General features: G+C 32.3%; 1 protein-coding gene across 2 annotated transcripts in view; it reads left to right on the top strand.

The window, feature by feature from the left end:
* Positions 1–22,001, top strand: part of MARCHF1 (membrane associated ring-CH-type finger 1) — an 848,690-nt gene that overhangs the window by 260,607 nt on the left and 566,082 nt on the right. For both annotated transcript variants that reach the window (XM_027598174.2, XM_027598175.2), the window contains one exon: positions 20,714–20,790. The gene's annotated coding sequence lies outside the window, so the exon portion shown is untranslated. The remainder of the gene's footprint in view (positions 1–20,713; positions 20,791–22,001) is intronic.

The following is a 22,001-nucleotide window of genomic DNA, read 5'->3' as shown; positions in this document are numbered from 1 at the left end:
TTTAGTTCTCTTCCTTAGAGGTAACTGCTATTAGGCATTTTATATGTATATTTCCAGAGTCTGTTGAGTATTGTGGCATATGTGTCTGTTGGGAGGAGGAAAGATATAAATAAATGCAGGTCAGGAAATTTCCTTGATTTTAAATAGCAGGAGACATGCGTTAAAGAGTGACTTAGTGGCCTAAGTTAATGTCACTGAGCAGCATATTTACCACCAGAGAGTCACTTAGATACCAGAGGATATATAATGTATTCTTCAAGTAAGCATATATTCTCTCAGGGGAAAAAATGGAATTTTTAAAGCAGTTACTGCTTTCAGTAGGCAACAGAAATTTAAATGAGAATGCATTTTAGCATAATGAAAATTATCAGAGTTTTAAGATACCCTTGAGATTGTGGAAACACTCGTACTTGTTCTGGCTGGGGATTATCTGATTATTGAATAAGAATCACTTTGAAAATAAAACTTTAATTGAATGCCTACTGTTTATAAGATATTATGCTAGGGTTATAAAACAATGGAGGAATTTTCATTATAGTTAGGAAAGACACATATGTGAAAAAAATAATCTTTGTCTGTATCTGTTTAGAAAGTGAGGCCATCATAATTGGAATCTGTGAATCATATTATTTTCAGACTAAAGCTACTCTTTGACCTTTTTGCAAAGTATAGTAGCTCTGTTAGGTTAATGAGAGGATCACTAGCAGCAGGTAGATGGGTAGTGTTCACTGCTTGGATAAGCCAGATACTCCTTTAGGACATATCAAATTTCAAGAATCTTAGTCTTTTTTGGACTGTACTACTAACCCTTTCCAACAGCCTATATAAATAATTTTTGGTAAAGTTATTCATAATCGAGTAGTCTTTGGACATTAGAGTATATCATAAGTACATCACTTTCTTTTAGGTAAAATTTTTGTTGCATGTATGTGCATGTGTTTCTGTTTATATTTTGATGTGATGAAACTTTTAGTTAAAAAAAAGTCTATAATGATTTTGAATCCAGTAAAAGGATATTTATCTTCCTTGTCCAAGTTCACAACCAGTTAAGAGATAGAGGGAACATGATGACTGGAGATGAAAAAAAATAACAGTTTCATTCTTGATAAAAGCTACATTGGAATACATAGTTTAAATCCACAGATATAATGGGTCTGTACTCCCACATTAAATTTTTCCATCAGGTCATTGGCTTAGTTGGGCAACCACATCTTCCTCTACAGGGGCAGACCCTTGACTGCAGTGGATGAGAGCACTCTGAAAGGCATACATCATGCTGAGACCTACTTAGGAAGTGAACTCTGAAGGGATTTAGCTGCATTTTCCTGGTTCCTTCTTTCAAATGCACCCATCAGATAATTTATTTTTCTTCCTTCTTAGACAGTTGATTTCAGGTCTGAGGCAACCACAGTACAAGTAGTGCTTGGGATGTTGTATTCTACTAAAAATTAAGGAAGTTTAAGGACTAATGGGATCATGTTCAGAGGAATGATAACCCAGTTTGAAGATGTTCCTACTGGAAACATACATGACATGAGCATCCCCAAATGATAATGTCTACAATTGATTATAATATCTGGTATAAAAAATTAATGAACTCTAATGATAATAAATACATATTTGCATACATACATACATATGCAGGTAGGAGAAAGGGGAAAAAAGACAAAATTTTTGTCAAAGATGTGCTAGATATAAATGTATATGGAATGATAGAATTGGAAATTCAACTTTTATAACTGATTCAGGGAAAGGTCATCAATTAATGCTAAAACCATTATGTCAGTGATTGTTGGGGAATAGGATATTCAAATGTTGGCAGAAAAATCCAGCATAGACTGCAAAAGGAAAATGTATATTTACAGTGGTCAGAACTGCCAGTCATTATCTTAGCCAAATGAGTACATCTATAGTTGATTATCACAAATAGTAGGACAATGTAATAAGTTTTTACTTTCTGATATGATGCAACATGAAGAAAATCATCTATAGTGCATTCTTGCTAATAATGTTAACCTGAACATTCTAAATCCTAGCAAACGGAAGGAAGTTAAGAGAGGGAGGGAGGGAGGGAAGGAAGGAAGGAAGGAAGGAAGGAAGGAGGAAATAAATGAATACAGGAGGGGAAGGAAGAAGGAAGGTAGGAAGGAAGCGTTATTTTATCATTCGATTTCTGTCTCACAACAATTTGTCTCTCTTGAATCATCTATACTACTAGCACACAGGCAGCTCCAGGTTTTTGTTTATTTTGTTTTAATTTATTCTGTTGACTATTCTGTGTAGGATTTCTTACTTTTAGAAGCTAGTACATTTCAAGTAGTAATTCAAAAATTAGTATTAATACTAGTAATAATATTAGTATTAATAGGATTTATAAGTGAATATTCTCTTATAATTTTTTTGACGAGGACTAATTAGTCAACACATTCCTGAAAAATTCATTTGCTTTTTTAAGTAGAAATTTACATGGAATGTGTCATATGTATTCAATACACAAATTTCATGTAAGAAATTACATTTTTATGAAAAGCTAGTTAATTCGCTGAAGGCCACTCAAGAGCTATACTAATTAAAATGGTGCTGTTTTATAGAGCAAAATGATGTATCCATAGCTACTCAGACTAACAGTTATAGGAAACTAGTTTGTAAACAAGGCCATCATCAGTAGAATTTTAAAGGCTTTGCTATTTTCTTTGATAATTAATTCTTAGAATTTCCAGGTTCAGATCCTAGAAGGACAGCCATAAATAGTTCCTGTTTCTGTTTACCTATAATCATTCAAAAGAGGAAAGTATAAATTTATATTAGTAAAATATAACATTAATTTGTTTTTCTCAGTCAGTTCTTAGAAACTATCTTTTTTCTTGATGAACATTATGATGCCATTATAAAAACTGCTCTCAAGATTTAAAGCAAATTAGGTTTACAATTATGTGATTGTATTTCCAAATGCCAAATGTAATTTGCTCTGACAGGAGGAATTTACTCCCATAGACAAATGTTCAAGTTCTTCCATTATTTAATGGCAAAATAAACAGAAAATTTCTCTTTTTGTACCTGAGTATATTTTATTTAGCTTCCTTCCATCTGCTCTGCAAATGCTCTTGTAAAACTGTATCCCATGGCAACCCCCAATGGCATTTTAGCTCCCAGTCTCCCAAGTGAGCTCACTCTCCCAGGGAAACCACCTTAGCACTTCAAGGACAGCATTTGCAGTAATTTGGAAGGGGCCTGGTTTTTGAGAATCCCCCACAATTTTCATTATGGAGTCTAGATATTGCATATACAGTCCTTTATGCTTACAAGAAGATATGTGATTTTCACATGGTATTTGAATCATGCTTAAAATCCAAAGAAGAGAATGAGTCACATTATTTTATAGAATCACTACTCTCCTGTCTGTAGACAAAGAAATGATGGATAATCACTTTTTTTAATCATTGTGAAAGAAGTCTATCCTAGAAAGTTAAATGAAATAAAAGCTTTTAAATTTTGAATTTTAGTGGGAAGAAAAAAATCAAGTCCATTTATTTCATATTTATAACACATAACTACATCAATTAACTTGTTAATTTATGCTGAGAGAATTATGGTTTACTGAAAAGAACAGTGAGCCAAAATCAGCCAACCTGGGATCTCTTTCCAGGGGGGTCACTTACAGCCAAAGTGTTTGGAAGTCATTTAATCTCTCTAAGCCTCAGTTTTCCAGTTAGAGAATGGGTAAAGCTTCACAGGGTGTTGTGAAGATAATAAGAGATTCTTAAAAAAATTCTTCACTAATTACAGCACTATGCAGGTTTTATTATAACACTTCATCTCAATATTTTATTATTGTATTATCTATACACAGTTAAAACAATGATGTTGTAGCTTTAAGCACATTTATTTAAAACAAAGAAATAAAGTGAAATTATAAATGAAATCATTGTTGGTATTTGAAATCTTGGGTGAGAAAAGAATAATAAACTGCTTCCTGCATAATCTGTCTTTCTTATGAAGCCAAAACATCCATAACATCCGGTATTTGAATTTAAAATTGCTTTTGTACCTTTGAATATACATCCATATCTTAATAACTGTTTTCAAAGCATAATTAATTTGAAAAATGCTTTAACATTCTATTATGGTGAACTGTTATAAAGAAACTAAAATTCATATGTGCTTAAAATACGTTTATTTTAAAAATATCTTATTCTATTTTTTCTTCCAGTTATCATTGGTGCTTAAATTTAAAATGATAAAGTTTATAAAAGTAATGCATGATTTTTGCATTCTAATGAATCTTATTCAAAACATTATTCTAATTTATTATAAATGCTTTTACAAAACTCTGGATTGTACATCACAACTACACTTGATCAAAATTTGGTAATATAGCATTTACTTTCTAAAATAAATATGATGATTTTAGAAAAATGTTAAAACTGGAAATTTATTTAGAACAGGACTTTCTTAAAAAAAAAAAAACCTTTAACATTTGATTGTATTTACTGACATTGAAGAAACCATGGGAAAAAAATCTACATTGAGCCAACATTTATGTATAATAAAAATGACATAATGAAAAAAATCATTATGTACATAATAAAATCAGATAATCAACTAATTCAAAGAAAAGTTAAAATAAGTAAGTGGAAATGCATATCACTGTACTTTTCAGTGACCACCTCTGAGATTTTGCCATCCCTTTGGATAATTTATTCTCAGATATTTATTTCAGCTACAAAATTAGAAGGAAAGTCTCAAATAGATTTCTATTTTTGCTTACCTACAACATACATAGGAAAAGTACAAATTTTTACTGCTAAAATACATTAATTTTTTATTAATATATTTTGAACTATATGCTTTTTGAACTATATGTTTTTAAAAAGTGTTATCAAACTATTATAAAACTGCTTTATCAAGTTTTAAAATGAGTTAGATTTACAATTATTTATAATTATGAATTTGTATTTTTATTTATTTTAAACTTTATTTATTTATTTATCTGGCTCTGTGCCCAGCTGGAGCCCAATGCAGAGTTTGAACTCATGACTCTGAGATCAAGATCTGAGCTGAGATCAAGAGTCAGATGCTCAACCAACTGAACCACCCAGGCTCCCCTGAATTTGTATTTTTAAATGATAAATTACATTCATTGTGACAAGAGCTCTTCTTCCCTCATCTTAATCACTACTATTCCCGGTGCAAAAAATGCACATTCTAGATGGGCTAATATTTTGCTAAAATAACATTTTGGGCTTCTCTCTGCCAACCTTTTCTCCTAGGGGCCTTACAACCTTTTAGTTAATAGAAGTATTTAAAAATCTAAAGACCTGCCCTCTTTATCTTCCCCTTACTTCACTTTCCTTCACATTCTAAACAATCCAGTTCAAAAGCTAGTAGGTGGAACCAAACAAGGTAGGCATTTATACAGAGTGGGGGTTGAGCTGTGAGACAATAGAGCAGGGTGTTGGGAGTTTAAGAAAGGTAAAGAGAGAGCCTACCTGGTAGCGGGTGGTGCTGGCCTACTACAAGATATTGGACTCTGTGGTGAACAGAGTGGCTACATGAAGAGAGGAATCCTACGCTGGGTTTTGGAGCCCAGTAGAGGGAGAGGTCCATAAGGGGAAGTGGATCACAGGACATTGTGTATGTTATTTCACGTTTGCAGAAGAGTATCTTTAGTGTGCAGTGGGATTGTTGGGTCAATGGGTAAATCCATGCACAATTTTGTAGGGTATTGCAGAGATTTTACCATTCTGAGTTCTTACCAGCAACATATTTGTGTGCATACGTTGTTTCCTTACAGCTCTGCCAAAGTGTGTTCTCAGGGTTTTTGTTTTTGGTTTTGTTTTCCCAACCTGATAGATGAGAAATAGTACCTTAGGATATTTTTAAGTTGTATTTTTTTATTATGAGTATATGAGCATCGTTTCATGTGTTTAAAGGTCATTTGTATATAGGCATACCTTGGAGATAACTGTACATTTGGTTCTGGACCACCACCACAAAACAAATATCTCAATTAAGTGAGTCAAATGAATTTTTTGGTTTCCCGGTGCATATAAAAGTTGTTTATATTATACTATAGTCTATTAAGTGTCCAATAGCATTATGTCTAAAAAATGTATGTATCCTAATTAAAAAGTACTTTATTGTTAAAAAATGCTCACTATCTCTTGAGCTTTTAGTGAGTCATAATCTCTTTGCTGGTGGAAGGTCTTGCCTTGATGTTGATGGCTGCCATATGATCAGGGTGGTGGTTGCTGAAGGTTGGGGTGACTGTGGCAATTTGAAAAACTAAGACAACAATGAAGTTTGCCACATCCACTGACTCTTCCTTTCACAAATGATTTCTCTGTTGCGTGTAATGTTGTTTGATAGCATTTTACTCACAGTAGAACTTCTTTCAGAATTGGAATCAATACTTTTAAGCCTTACCACTTCTTTATCAACTAAGCTTCTATAATATTCTAAATTCTTTGTTGTCATTTCCACAATCTTCACAGCATCTTCACCAGCAGTAGATTCCATCCCAAGAATCCACTTTTCTTTGCTCATCCATAAGAATCAAATCCTCATTCTTTTCAGTTTTATCATGAGATTCCAGCAACTCAGTACCATCTTCAGACTTCTCTTCTCAAAGCCATCCATGAGGGTCAAAATCAACTTATTTCAAACTTCTATTTATGTTGATATCTTGGCCTTTTCCCATGAATCACATGTTTTTAATGGCATCTAGAATGGTGAATCATTTCCAGAAGGTTTTCAGTTTACTTTGCTCAGGTCCATCTAAGCTATCTGCGGCAGCTATAGCCTTACAAAATGTATTTCTTAAATAAGAAGGCTTGAAGGTTAAAATTATTCCTTGATCCATGGGCTGAAGAATAGATATAGTGTTAGCAGGCATGAAAACAACATTAATCTTGTTGTCCTTCCCATCAGCGCTCTTGGGTAACCTGGTACATTGTCAATGAACAGTAATATTTTAAAAGTAATCTTTTTTTTTTTAGCAGTAAGTTTCAACAGTGGGATTAAAACATTCAGTAAACCATGTTGTAAACAAATGCGCTGTAATTCAGGCTTTGTGGTTTGTGGTTCCATTTATAGGGCACAGGCAGAGTAGATTTCCCATAATTCTTAAGGGCTCCAAGATTTCCAGAATGGTAAATGAGCATTAGCTGCTGCTTAAAGTCACCAGCTGCGTTAGCACCTAACAAGAGAGTTAGCCCATCCTTTGAAGCTTTGAAATCAAGCATTGACCTCTCCTTTCTAGCTATGAAAGTCCTAGATGACCCTAGATGGCATCTTCTTCCAGTATATGGCTGTTTGCCTACAATGAAAAGCTGTTGTTTAGAGTAGCCACCTTCATTAATTATCTGAGCTAGATATTCTGGATGAATAACTTGCTGCAGCTTCATCAAACAAAAAAGTTCTCAGCAGTCTTGGGGGATACTTAAAAATGTATATATTAACAGATAAAAATTATTGCTTTATGCTTGTATTGCATATTTCATAAGTAATTTGAAGTTTTCTTTGTATAGATTGCATTCTTTTCCTGATAAATTTATTCCTAATCATTTGATTTTGTTTTCTTTTTATTTGAGATATTCCCTTGCATCATATCTGGAAATATATATGAAAGGTATTAATTTTGAATGTCAATTTTATGTTTTCCTGTCCTACTAAATTTTTTGTTTTTACACTGTTGGATTTAGCATAGTTTCAGCCCTTGGATTTTCATTACCAGCAAATAGATATTGATCTGCCTCTTTCTTTTCAATGCTTATGTTTCTAATTGTTTTCTCTTATCTGATTGCTTTTGTTACTAATTCCATTTGTAGTAAGCATCATTTTCTTGGGTCTTAACTTTAGTAAGAAAGTTTAATAATTCCCCCATTAAAATGTTGCCTTGAATGAAAGAGTCAAGAACAGAATTAAAATTAATCCTTTGACCCTACTGGCTGAGAAGCGACCTTACTCAAACTTCTTATAACATTAATTCATAAACTCAGGAAATATATAGGTGTATACCAGATCCAACATAAATGAGAATTTCTTTTAAGGTTATTATTTTTTGAAGGGAGAACTCTATACCAGGTAATTGGAATTTTCTTTCTATAAGTATAAATTAGGGATAAGTAGCAGCATAAGAGATTGAGACTGAAGTATAAAAACTGAAGGGACACCAAAGTCACTGGCTTCCCTGAGCTGAGATGGTTCATACCTCTTTAACCCATCCTTACCTACCTAGCCCCATTTCTCAGAAACATGAGTATTCCAGGAGTGATTGTTGATATCAGATATTGTGCCTGGGATTTACAAGACCCTTGATGTGTGTGCTCTGTTTTCTATTTCTAGTCTATGCTTTTTGTCCTCCAGCTTTATTGAGACAAATAAAATTGTAAGATATTTAAAATGTATTACAGGATGATTTGATATACATATACATTGTGAATTCCTTCCGTGGAGTTAATTAACACATCTATCACTTAGGGTTTTTCTTGTTGCTGTTTGTTTTATTTGGTGAGAACATTTAAGTTCTACTCTCAGCAATTTATGATTATACAATGCAGTTTTATCAGCTATAGTCACAGCGTTATACATTAGATTCTTGTATATTATTCATCGTATAACTGACACTTTTATCAGTCTCTATCCTCTCTTACCTTAAAGTTGGTCTTGGTTAAAGTCTATTGTGTCTCATGAGCTTGACTGTCGTTCTGAGCCTGTAATGCAGAAAGGGAATTACAGTGACTTTTGGGTGGTAGGTAATTTTATCATTAAGTATGTATTTATCAATTGCTATTGATAATGACCTTATTAAGAATGAATGTTGAGTGATACACCACATTAATAAAAGAAAGGATAAGATCCATATGGTCCTCTCAGTAGAAGCAGAAAAAGCATTTGATAAAGTACAACACCATTCTTGATAAACACCCTCAACAAAATAAGGATAGAGGGAACATGGCCATCATAAAGGCCATATATGAAAGACTCACAGCTAATATAATCCTCAGTGGGAGAAAGCTGAGAATTTTTCCTTTACAGTCAAGAATAAGACAGGAATGTACACTCTCACCATAGTTATTTAACATGTACTGGAAGTCCTAGCCTCAGCAATCAGACAACAAAAAGAAATAAAAGGCATCCAAATCGGCAAGGAAGAAGTCAAACTTTCACTCTTTGCAGATAACATGATACTTTATGTAGAAAACCCAAAAGACTCTACCAAAAAATTGCTAGTACTGATACACGAATTCAGCAAAGTTGCAGGATACAGAATCAACATACAGAAATCTGTTACATTTCTATACACCAATAATGAAGCAGAAGAAAGAGAAATCAAGGAATTGATTCCATTTACAATTGCACCAAAAAGCATGAGATACTTAGGAATAAACCTAACCAAAGAGGTAAAAGATCTGTACTCTGAAAACTATAGAACACTTATGAAAGAAACTGAAGATGACACAAAGAAATGAAAAAACATCCCATGCTCATGGATTGGAAGAACAAATATGTTAAAATACCTATCCTACCCAAAGTAATCTGCATGTTTAATGCAATCCCTATCAAAATACCACCAGCATTTTTCACAGAGTTAGAACAAACAATTCTAAAATTTGTATGGAACCACAAAAGGCCCTGAATAGCTGAAGCAGTCTTGAAAAAGAAAAGCAACCTGGAGACATCACAATTCTGGACTTCAAGCTATATTACAAAGCTGGAGTCATCAAGACAGTATGGTACTGGCACAAAAAGAGATATACAGAGTAGAAAACCGAGAAATGGACCCAGAACTGTATGGTCAACTAATCTTCGACAAAGCAGGGAAAGCATATCCAATGGAAAAAAGTCTCTTCAACATATGGTGTTGGGAAAAGTGGACAGCTACATGCAAAAGAATGAAACTGGACCACTTTCTTACACCATACACAAAAGTAAATTCAAAGTGGACGAAAGACCTAAATGTGAGACAGGAAACCATCAAAATCCTAGAGGAGAATACAGGCAGCAACCTCTTTGACATCGGCTGTAGCAATTTTTTATTAGACCTGTCTCCAGAGGCAAAGGAATCGAAAGCAAAAATGAACTATTGGGACTTCATCAAGATAAAAATCTTCTGCACAGTGAAGAAAACAATTAACAAAACTAAAAGGCAGCCTACAGAATGGGAGAAGATATTTGCAAATGACATATCTGATAAAGGGTTAGTATCCAAAATCTATAAAGAACTTATCAACTCAATACCCAGAAAACAAACAATCCAGTTAAGAAATGTGCAGAAGACATGAATAGACATTTCTCCAAAGGAGATGTATAGCTGGCCAACAGACACATGAAAAGATGCTCAACATCAGTCATCATCATGGAAATACAAATCAAAAGCATGATGCGATACCACCTCACACCTGTCAAAACGGCTAAAATTAACAAGACAGGAAACAACAGATGTTGGCAAGGATGTGGAGAAAGGGGAACCCTCCTACACTGTTGGTGGGAATGCAAACGGGTGCAGCCACTCTGGGAAACAGAAACTTTCAACATTCAAAATGTTTAAAATAGCACTACCCTATGACCCAGCGATTGCACTACTAGGTATTTGCCTGAAGGATACAAAAATACTGATTTGAAAGGGGCACATGCACCCCGATGTTTACATCAGCATTATCAACAATAGACAAATTATAGAAAGAGCCCAAATGTCCATTAGACTGTTGAATGGATGAATAAGAGGTGGTACACACACACACACACACACACACACACACACACACACACACACACACACACACACACACACACACACTGGAATATTACTCAGCCATCAAAATGAATGAAATCTTACCATTTGTAATGACGTTGATGGAGCTAGTGTGTATTATACTAGGCAAGATAAGTCAGTCAGGGAAGCAAATACCATGATTTCACTCATCTGTGGAATTTAAGAAGCAAAACAGATGCACAAGGGGAAGGGGAAAAAAAGAGTGGGAGGCAAACCATAAGACACTCTTAAGTATAGAGAACAAACTGAGGGTTGCTGGAGAAGAGGTGGGCAGGGGGTGGGCTAAATAGGAGATGGGTATTAAGGGGGGCACTTGTGATGAGCACTGGGTGTTATATGTAAGTGGTGAATCACTAAATTCTTCTCATAAAACCAATATTACAGTACATGTTAACTAACTAGAATTTCAATTAAAAAAAAAGAATGGGGTGCCTGGGTGGCAGAGTCTTTTGAGCATCTGACTTGGTTTCAGCTCAGGTCATATTCTTAGGGTCATGAGATGGAGCCCCATGTCAGGCTCCACACTCAGCACGGAGTCTGCTTGTGACTTTCTCTCCCTCTTCCTCTGCCCCCCTCCTTCTCTCAAATAATAAATATGAATAAATAATAAATAAACAATAAAATGAATGTTGAATGAGAAAAATATTTTCAGCACTTAAGATGATCATAATGTTTTCCTCCATACATCTATTTATATGATGAATTGTTTAATGCATTTCCTAATACTGAACCATCCTTGCATTTCTGGAATAAATCTCACTTTGGAAAATGCGTTTAGTTTTTTAATGTGCAACTAGATTCTGTTTGCTAATATTTTACTTGGATGACTTAAATTATTTTTTGTGAATAGACCTATAGATTGATTTGTGGTTTTCTTATGTAGTACAATTTTATCAAGCATTGGTATTATGTTCACTTCATAAAAAATAATTGGAAATGTCCTTTTGTGTATTCTCAGGAACAATTTAATAGCATCAGAATTAATTGGTCTTTGAAGATTTGATTGATTTCATCTGTGAAAATCTCTGGGCCTGGTTCTTTTGTGTGTGGCATTTGTTTTATAGTTTTATTCCTTCTTTGAAAGTGGAAGTGTTTTTCTCCGCTGCTGTCAATTTCTGTAAAATATATTTTCTTATGAAATGATGCATTTCAGCTAGGTTGTCCAATCTATTTGCATATACTTGTGCAAAATATCTTAGGATTTTTGAACATCATCAGTTTCAAAGGTTATTATGTTGTTCTTATTTATCGGTTGGTGTTCCTATGATTTCTAGCTCCTATTCTTTAGCTCATGGTTTTGATGTTTTCATTTTTTTCTCAAAGGATAATTTATTATTACTTCTTTATAAAATATTTAACCTTAGTGTTTGCATTGTTTTTATTTTTTTCCTTCCTTTTGGTTTACTGTTTTCCAAGTTGTTGAATTTCAAATTTGGCTCATTTAAACATTTTTTTATTTGTATTGACCTATATATTTAAAGATATGAATTTTCTTTGATTAATGTTTTTATTATATACCATAAATTTGACATCCTAAGATGTCACTATCATTATTTTTAAAAATGTTTTAATTTTGGCACAAATTTTCCCTTCAAGTCTGGAATTGAGTAAATAAGTTTTTAAAAGTTTTGAGTGTCAGATTTTAACAATTTGTGTTATTATTTTTTAGTTTTATTGCATTGTGACTAGGGAATATTGTTTGTATTATTTCTACTGTGAGACTTGCTAAGGTTTTTTTAATTGTTTGGCCAGTTTGTACTAATATGAAGACGTGTGTGCCTTCTATTTTTGGTGTGTATAAAACTCTTATTAATTAGCTTTTTAAGGTTATATATATCTTTATGTATTTATTTTCCCACTTGTGTTTTTTTCTGAGCATCTTTTACTGTTAGTGTTTTTCTACCAATTTCTCCCTCAATCTACTTGAACTTGTTTATTTTGAAGGTGGTTGTGGTGTTGGTTCATTCAGGTATTTATAACTTTTATATCTTCATTGTTATTTTTGACCATTGGCACTATAGCTTATCTATTCTGTGTGCTTTTTTTTTTTTAAAGATTTTATTTATTTGACAGAGCACAAGCAGAGAGAGAGAGAGGGAGAAACAGGCTCCCTGTTGAGCAAGGAGCCTGATGTGAGACTCGATCCCGGGATCCTGGGATCATGACCTGAGCCGAAGGCAGCCGCTTAACCCACTGAGCCACCCAGGCATCCCTATTCTGTGTGCTTTTTGTTTTGTTGCCTGTTTTAGTGTTTTTGGGTCTGAATTTTACTGCCTTATATTAGAATTGAAAATTACTACATTTGACTGGCATTTCATTTAATTTGCATTGACTAAAATACCTTTGCGTATCCTTTTATATTTTGCTTTTTTAAATCCATTTTGTTTATGTGTGGATCTTATATTCAGAATAGAATTTTGCTTTAAAAACATTAAAGGTGAATTAAGAACCTCTACATTTATTGAAGTCACTAATATGTTTGTTTTCAGCTCTGTCTTACAAAATCAACTTATTGTGTGTATTACATTTTATATTACTGTTTCATTCATTAGGTTTTCTGTATACTATTTTGTGTGTTTTTTTTAATTTAGCAAGATTTACATTTTTATTCTAGCAATTATATTTGTCCTAATACTTGTTACAATTCTCTCACTACTTCCCTTACTTATCTTTCTGTTATTTGGTTTGTTAGCTTTAGTGTTAAGTAATATCCATTTTTTTACATACTTTCTATGTACCAATCATTCTAGTCTTTTTCTCTCCTGCTTGTCTTCTCATTTCATAGTTGAATTATTTCTACTTGTCTAAGTTCATGACCTTTGCTTACTATTCTTCCACAAACATCCCAACCTATCTTTTCCTCTTTGGTTCACAAATAAATATATACAGTGTTCATTTGTCAAAATTTCCCTAATCATCTCTTGATTAGCTAGAGCTCTGTTCAAGTAAAGGTTTATGAGTATAGCATCCCCTAAGTACTTGAAAGCTTAATATTGTTTTCCTAAACCTTGATGCTTAAACATAACGTAGTTGTATATAAAATCATCTCACACCTTTCATTACTTCACTGATAATGTTTCTCCAATGTTTCCTTATTTTGCATATTTCTATCAAGAATTCTATGGTCAACCAAATTTTCTTTTGTTTCTCTGTGAAGCACTTCTTCTTTGCTGTATGTCCAGAGGATTTTTTTTATATCTCAAAATTTAATAATTCTATTAGAATACTTATTAGCATATGTCTTGTAGTTAACTATTTTTTCAAGTACAGATTGACACTTCCAGTAGATAAAGATAACATTTTTTTTGAAATATTTTCTTGAATTATATTTTAAAATATTACTTCTCTCTCATTATTTTATTTTTCTTCTTTAGTGACCCTAATTATATGTATTATGGATTGTTTGCTTCTATTTATCTCTTTGCTTAAATCATCTTTTTCTCTACCTACAATTATGTACTCTAGTTGATGTTTTCTGTGTTCTATCACTCTTGGGACTCTACTCACCCCAGTTCTGTACTCTGAATCTACCTCTGCTTAGGAATGGATGTAAACTGTCAATATTGATTCCAAATATTCACTTAGTTATTGAAAGTTTTATAGCTATCTTTTAATTATGCTGTAAGATATGGGTGATTTTGTTTTATAACCTTATTGAATTCTATTTTTTGGAGGACACATAAAGAGATTCAGATTGAGGCAACTGAAATTTTATCATGGAAATCAGAAATTCACAATTCAATTATTTAGACAGTTTCAATATTTATATGCTCCCATATTGAATTTTCTACTTTAAAGTTTGGTATATTTGATAATCTTTTTGCAGAAAAAATACTTTCTAATAATTTTAATTTTGAAAAGTTACATTTACATTTGACAAAGGATATGGGATATTCTGAGAAAACATATTTAAAAGTATTTGGTAAATTACTACTGCAAATATTTTACAATACTTCAATGAATGTCAGGCTAGACATTAAAGAATTTCTTAAGGTTTCTTAGTTACTGATATCATTATTGCTCATGAATACATATTATTAGTAGTTTAGGTCAATATTAAAGTATAAAATAGTTTCCACTTATATTTATCATAACCCACTAAACTGCATACAGTATTCTGAAACTATGTCCTTGGGCTTGCAGTTTCAGTATCACTTAGGAACTTGATAGGAATGCACAATTTATAGCCCAATTCAAAACTACTACATCAGAATCGATGTTTTAAAAAGGTCCCTAGACGATATGTATGCCCATTAAAATGGAATAAGCATTGATCTAAAATTATTTTAGTATTATAAACTGTTCTTTAAAAGTAGAAATTATTCTATTATTTAAAGGAGACATTGATTTGGCATATTGATATGGCTTTTAATTTTGGGTTAAAGATGGACTAACAATGGAATTCATAGTCAAATTAAGTCATCTTTTTAATTCTGGTCTTTTCTACATGGCAGAGGTTGGTACCAATGTCAAGAGATTCAGCCATTATTACTTTGATTTTTTCCTAGTGCTTATAAGAGATACACATCCATACACTGATGCACACCCATTGGGTTCTTGCATATATTTTTACTAAAGCAGTACTATCCGATAGAACTTTTTTTTTTTTGAAATGCTTTCTATCTGTAGTGTTTGGTACAGTAGCTGATAGGTACATGTGCCTATTGAGTTTATGGAATTATTGAGAACTTGATAATTTTTAACTTTATTTAATTTTAATTGCTTAAATTTAAGTTTACATGTGGCTATTGAGAAATTGGAATATGGCTACTGTATCTGAAAAACTTTTTTTAAAATTTTAATTACTTAAAATTAAATTTACATGTTACTAGTGGCTCCTGTATCAGAAAACTCTAAAACAGAAACTGGCAAACTATTGCCTGCTTTTGTATGGTTCATAAACTAAGAATTTTTTAAAATGTTGTTAAAGGATTGTAAACACACACACACACACACACACACACACACACACACAAGAATATGCAGTACAACCTAGACTATATGCAGCTTGCAAAGCCTAAAATATTTAGTATCTGGGCACTTACAGAAAATGTTTGCAGATTCCTGTTCTAAAGTGTTACTTTTACTTAGTGCAGCATGCAGAACCAGGAAATAAATTTAAAGCAGATATTTTGGTATGCACACCATTGTCTAGCATTGTCATCAAGAGATTTATAAGAATTGCTTGATAGCTTTGAGTTTTGTTGTTATGAAGCATCAATTTAACTTATGCATTGAATATTCATAATGTTTTCATGTTTATGGTTGACAAATTTTCAGTAACATCTAAAATTTAATTGAAGCCAAGAAAGTTGTAAAGATCTTCAGCCTTATAAGACAATATCAGTGCTGGTCAAAGAAATCTTGCTGTATCATTAAGTATTCATGCTTACAGACTAGACAGAAAAACAAAAAATTTAAAATTCCTTAGAATTTTCCTTTGGGCATCACTTCCTCAAATCAAAATTTTACTGAAATCCATTATTTTTTTGTATATTTTGTGGCAGCTATGACATCCACTTAGTCATCAGTTTTCCCCTCTAGATTCTGAATTCTAGGAATCTGCAAAAATCATGTTTTGTTGTAACTCCTGGAAAAAATTTCTCAAAAATGTTTGCATACAAATATTGAAAATTTCAAATTATCAATTTCTCAGAAATCATAATTTGTTATACAAAGCTTATTACATCATGAGCTGTAGATAAAATAATTTGAGTAACATTTAGCATTTCCTTAATTACTTCTGCAATAAATCTAATAATTCAACTTTATATATCGTTTCTTAAATATGTGTCATGTTGCTTGATGCCAGTGTTTGTAGTCTGAATAAATATCCTTTCATAATATTATCAAGTTTTACTGTGATCTTTGCCAAATGTGGAAAATTTCAATTATCACTCTCAAACTTTTTTGGATGATCTTCTGAACACATTTGCTTTGCCAAAACCAAAATTATGTATATTATATGTTCAAAAATATGCCATCTCTTACTTTCATTTAGTGTCTGTTCTTCAACAAAAATAGTTATTGATTTTCTCAAGTGAGATTTACATTTTTAATACCTGACACTGTGATTGCTGTTCAGTCTACTTTATTCATGTTTACTTACTCCCTGTAATTGATTATTGCTCATCCTCAAGTACTGATTGATATTGTTTATACCAGCAGATATTCAGACTACAAGATTCTTTGCATGAAGTAAACAGCATATAGTGATTTTTTTTTTCATTTGAAAAGATCTGAACATGGCAAACATACCAAAACTTCCTACCTGTGCTGACTTTTGTAAAGGCAAACTGTCTTTTATAAGATAATGATTCTTAGCAAAAATACCTCATTGATGAGTACTAAAATTTGTCCACAACTTGGGATTTTAGGGAATACATTTAGTTTGGTGAATTTTTCGGGATTTTGTTTTTCTGCTAGTTTTTCTTGAAAGTCACTAGTCATTGTAGACATAGAAGTGGGAGATAATTTCACATCCTGTTCCATTAGTGATAGTTCATACTACATTCTGCTAAGACTAATAGCTCTGAGGGTTTTTACCTCTACAATTTTTTTTTCATTTAGTCCTCACCTCCAATTTTTTTTCAGTGTTATAAATAATTTTCTTTTTTTTCTTTTTGTGCAAGGTTTCCATTGTTTTCTTGTCTCAATAATTTTAATTATAATAAAATAAGCTTGTTATAACAATTGTGTTCTAATAACTTTATTGTAAATTTTATTGTATTTCCATTAGGGAAAATAATAAAGCATAATATAACATCATATGATATAATATATAGCTTGCTTTGGAAAATAACAGCAAATTTTAACATAACATTTAATTTTTCTAATGACCAAATTTCCACACTAAATATTTTGATTGTTTCATAATGAGTGGATCATTATATAGTAATCTCTCGTTTAAGCCTATGTCAGTGTTTGCTTTTGGATTACTACTGATTAACTGATAACAGTTACATAATGCTTTGTATCATAATGAAGCAGCTTCTAGGCATAGATAGGGGACTCTGCAGTACATTTTACAGCAATGTTGCTGTAAACATAATACAGTTGATGTGAACTTCTATAAAAATATATTAAATATAGCCACTGCTGCATTAATGCGGTGAGAGTTTTTTTAATTTTATGAATACATATATGTATATATTACATACATATTAAAGTAAATAGACTAGATAAATAGATATAAAGATTGATGGATATATCAATTTGAAGCCCAGCTACTTGTTTAGAAGCACAGATTATCATAGATGTTATTAAATCAACACTATTTTTTATTATTATACTTTAGTTTATTAGACTTGTTCTTCCTTTGTAAACTCAAGTGGAATGATGTATACTGACACTATTCTATTATAATAGAACAATTTCTCCCATTTATTAGAAGTTTGGCATAATAAGTATGCAAATAAACTATTTTGGATTAAACATTTATAATAAAAAATATAAAAATAAAAATGTTTGAAGAAAGGGCCACCCTTGGAAGTGCTTTGCTTAACCTGAATAACCAAACCCATCCAGCAATTTAGTGAAACAATTTCACCCTTAACTTACATTCCCCCTCTTTCTAAAAGAATCTGCAATAGTCATCATGGCAGAGTGGTTTCAAAGATAAATTGCATTATGTACCATCTGTTGATTAAATCATGACATTCTCCCTCTTCTCCTTGAATAATTTATTTGTGGGATAAATTTATCAATACAGTTTTTTATTCACTAATTCTCTCTCAGGATTCTCCCCAGTTACTTATAATTTTGACACCTACCTCACCACATGCCCAAAGATAGAAGAACACTCTTGGTCACCATAATTTAGTCTCAGACTCCCTCCTTTCCCCAACACATGTCTCTTTATGTAAGCTTTGTTCTTTCCTTTCTCCCTTCTTCCCTTACTTCCTCTCTCCTAACTTTCTTCCTCTCCCCCCTGCTCCTTCCCTCCTTTCCTTTTTTGTTGACTTTCATGCTTTATTTATACAAAAGGAAGTAAATGTTGGATAAGTACATATGAAGAAGAAAAACAACTGGTTTATTAAACTTTTGAAAGGCCAGCTTGGAGAGCCTAAAATGATGAAGCAATAATGCCTAATAGTGATCTCATGCAATTAATGTCAATATAACTTGCACAATTTGTTAGGTTTTCTATTTGTTTCCATTACGCTAATAGATCCATTGATATTTCACAATACTTTGTATTTTGAACTCAGATTTTAATAACTAAATTCCATTTACATGATACAGTCTGTAAAAATGAGGTCCTGAAATATGGAAAATTTTCAAGTTATCCAGTTTAATTTAAGCAAAACAAGGTAGCCATAGTTAAAGCTGGATGACAGTAGTTGGAATATTCTGAGCCAAAGAAGGACATCGTTCTTTAATTTGTTAAAGGAGTAATCTGCAATTGTTGATGGATATTTGATTGGTCATACGCTATGTATTTTGGGTATTTGAAAATGGACAATTTATTTAAAAATATTTAGTGAAAGTAGAGATAAATTTGAAGACTTGTTTTTAAAACTGCATTGTAATAACTTACAAATAATAGCAATTCTCCTAGTTCTATATACTGTATTGTGGAAAAAATTTTTTTGTTATTATTATTTCTCTGATTTATCTGATTTTCAGTTTGTTGTATATTGTTTGTATTTCATTTTTCTATCATATATGGTTATAGTGTATTCCTAGTGGCAGCAGTTGACTTTCATAAATCAGTTTATTAATTCTATAGACAAGCTTATTTCAAATAACTATTACAACCTACACTTTAGCTCCCTGTACATTGATTCTATAAGTAGATACAATTCTGAAATGAAAGTATCATATTTTACCTACAACTACAATGTTATGTTATATATTCTTTGAAAAATGATCAATAATATCCTCTAATAGTTTGTTAAAATACCACCTTGTAATCTTTCTTCACATAAAAAAGAGTAAGGACAGATTATAAGAGATTGATTCCAGCTCACTATATGGACAATTAGCATTCTTATTTCTTTTAAGCCAGACATAGGCAATTTAATATTGTAGTCATATTTGCCTTCTATTGGAGTGAATCCTAAAACAAAGGATGGAATAATTGGTGCTTTTTTAAGATTTTTATTTATTTATGTGTGTTTGAGAGAGAGAGAGCCAGCAGGAGTGGGGCGGTGGTGGGGCATGCAGAGGGAGAGGCACACTCCCTGCTAAGCAGGGAGCCTGACATGGGGCTAGATCCCAGGACCCTGAGATCATGACCTGTGCCTAAGGCAGGTGCTTAATCGACTGAGCCACCCAGGTACCCTGGTGCTGTTTTATACATAGGGATAAAAAAGACAGTGAACCTCTTGGCTTGTATTTCTTCATGATATGCTGCTTAAAGTGTATAAGGATACAGAAGTGAACCTGTTGCTTAGCTTCACACAGTGTTCTTTTGTATATTTTTCAAGTGCTTCATCTTTTTATTCATCCTCATATGTTTAAAACATTCTGTCAATTTCAGTCTGTCTTCATGAAACAACTGTATCAAACTGGGACCAGGTTTTCTAGTTTGATTTTTAGTGTGTCCTCTGACTTTGGAGTCGTTGCTGTTGTCTTAGCTGTTCAATGGTATGTAAATAGCATAAACAACTTTTTTTTTGTCTTATACCAAAAAAATTGTTTTTAACTTGTTTTATTAGAATACAAACCTTCAGTTGACTCATTCTTAACATACTGAAGTAGCTTGATATTTTGGAATTGTATAGAAATTGATAGAAATTTTTTCGCATGACCTGAATGTTGGCACAAATGGCATTAGGAACACTCCCTATTATATTATATAGTTTAAAGATTATTTAGATAGGCCTACAGTTTGTACAACATGTGTGTGGTCTTTCCATTACACAAACTTAGTTTGTTATAGTTAATTTTTTTAACTTCAGCCTTTAAGTTTATTTAAATTTTCTTTTTCAGGAAATGTACCCAAGAAGAGTTCTGAAAGAATATACTCAGTTGTCCTTCTGTGATTAAACAAGACACTGCTGTATTTTGTAAGTTCATCTATTTTTATCCTAGATAGAGAAGACTTTCTTTGCAGGGAACCACATTGTTCATTTGGAATTAGAGTCAAATTTTCTTTTTTTTTTTTTAAATATTTATTTATTTATTTTGAGAGAGTGAGAATGAGAGAGAGAGAGAGTACATGAGAGCGGGGAGGGTTAGAGGGAGAAGCAGGCCCCTCGCCGAGCAGGGAGCCTGATGCGGGACTCGATCCCGGGACTCCAGGATCATGACCTGAGCCGAAGGCAATTGCTTAACCACTGAACCACCCAGGCGCCCCTAGAGTCAAATTTTCTTTAATGGAAGGGTTTTAATTGATTTTGTTTTTTCAAACTATCTTTTACTTAGATTTTATTCAGTTTTAGTGAATAACATTTCTTTTCAAAATGAACTGTTTCCTTATATCTATTAGCCAATATTTTAATGACTTGTGATAAGAGCTTTATCAGTTGAAGAGCTAGATGAAAAGAGCAGTGCTGTCAGTAATACTGATTTGTCTGGGCAGATATATTGGTAATTATAATGTCCTCCATTTCAGCAAACAAATATATTTAATTTTATCTGTAACAACTGCCTTATGTGGCCTCATGGAGGTAATTGAATACTGACTGCTTTTGGTAAAAATTATTGATTTTATTTTGTTACTAATATAGCTTTTGCATTCAAGGGTTATAATATTCATCATGATGAGATGCGTACTACATAACTTTGATGTACTAGACTCTATCTAATATTCATGCATTTCATATTATAAAAAGAAAACAAGCAAAGGCTTCTGTGTCAAGTATGAATGACATTAAATTGAGTGGCTCCTGATCCTACAAATTTACAATCCTTCTGGTTATTTCAAAGTTAAAATATTTTGCTATTTCAATTTCTAAACATTATGAATAGTTTACCCCCTTTTTTATAAGCTACCTTCAGATATTAAGATAAGATAGTCTCCTTGCCTCTAATTAGTTCCTATGAAAGACCCAGTAGATTGAAAGAATGTAATACATATCATTTATTTTGACTTTTGCAACCTTTCTTTTCTTTTGCTTTTCTTTTAGGCCGATTATTTCCACCAAACAAAGGAAAACATTATTCTGTATCTCTCCATAATAAATGTAAGAGAGTTCAAATAAATGAAAAGATATATCTAAAGATTTGTAATCCATGTCATTCTAAGTGCTTTTCATTGGGGTATTTTTTTAACCAG

The sequence above is a fragment of the Zalophus californianus genome, chromosome 2 (assembly GCF_009762305.2).
Source record: "Zalophus californianus isolate mZalCal1 chromosome 2, mZalCal1.pri.v2, whole genome shotgun sequence".
Lineage (NCBI taxonomy): Eukaryota > Metazoa > Chordata > Mammalia > Carnivora > Otariidae > Zalophus > Zalophus californianus.
Note: the sequence above shows the minus strand (reverse complement) of the source record. Positions and strands in the feature narration are given on the sequence as shown.